The sequence below is a fragment of the Branchiostoma belcheri genome, unplaced genomic scaffold, assembly GCF_001625305.1.
Source record: "Branchiostoma belcheri isolate BF01 breed outbred unplaced genomic scaffold, Haploidv18h27 scaffold140, whole genome shotgun sequence".
Lineage (NCBI taxonomy): Eukaryota > Metazoa > Chordata > Leptocardii > Amphioxiformes > Branchiostomatidae > Branchiostoma > Branchiostoma belcheri.
Window position 1 is genome coordinate 326,036 of NW_017802825.1, and position 715 is coordinate 326,750.

Consider the following 715-nt stretch of genomic DNA (forward strand, 5'->3'; position numbering starts at 1 on the left):
GACCCCCCCCCCCAAGAACTCGCGAACGGTATGTCGTATGACCACCAAATTTTTTTAGACAATGGCGTACTAGTAAAAATTTATCATATGTACAATTTTTATGTCGTTGTGACGTAATGTGACGTCATTATGACGTCATTAATGTGATTTTATTGGCCAAAACCGTCTAAATAGGTTTTTCCCTGAAAACTAAATGGTATTCAACATAACTGTACCAAAAGTGTTTATGACAGAATATTATGGTGTACTAAGTCTTATGTTGCCCATAGCAACACCGGTGACGTCATAAAATGACGTCATGCATATGTAAGATATCCGCCATCTTGGATCATCAATCTTGAATTTTTAAAAATAGTTTTTTTCATGATAAAGCCTAAAAAAACATTGTAAACATACTAAAGACCTTCATTTAAACCTTTTTTGGAAAAAGAAATGCAAGTATTGATGAAATTTTAATGAAAATAACCTGTATATACCTGTTCTAATGATATGGTCCGCCATCTTGGATTTTGGCCAATGACGTCATCAAATTAGCATAAATTATGCATATTTAATGATAAAATTTACATAAAATTATATGGGATGTTATTAATATTAGAAACCATGAGCAACTTGACATAAAACCCATAAAATTCTATTGTTGAAACAAAAAGTACTAAATTTAGCAAAAAATGCCTGTCAGGAACCCGTTGCCATGGCAACACAAAAAATTATT

The 715-nt window shown here is 32.0% G+C and overlaps 1 protein-coding gene across 1 annotated transcript in view; it reads left to right on the forward strand.

Annotated features, from left to right (window-relative positions):
* LOC109464761 overlaps positions 1 to 715 on the forward strand; it is a 50,363-nt gene that overhangs the window by 45,786 nt on the left and 3,862 nt on the right. The window lies entirely within an intron of this gene.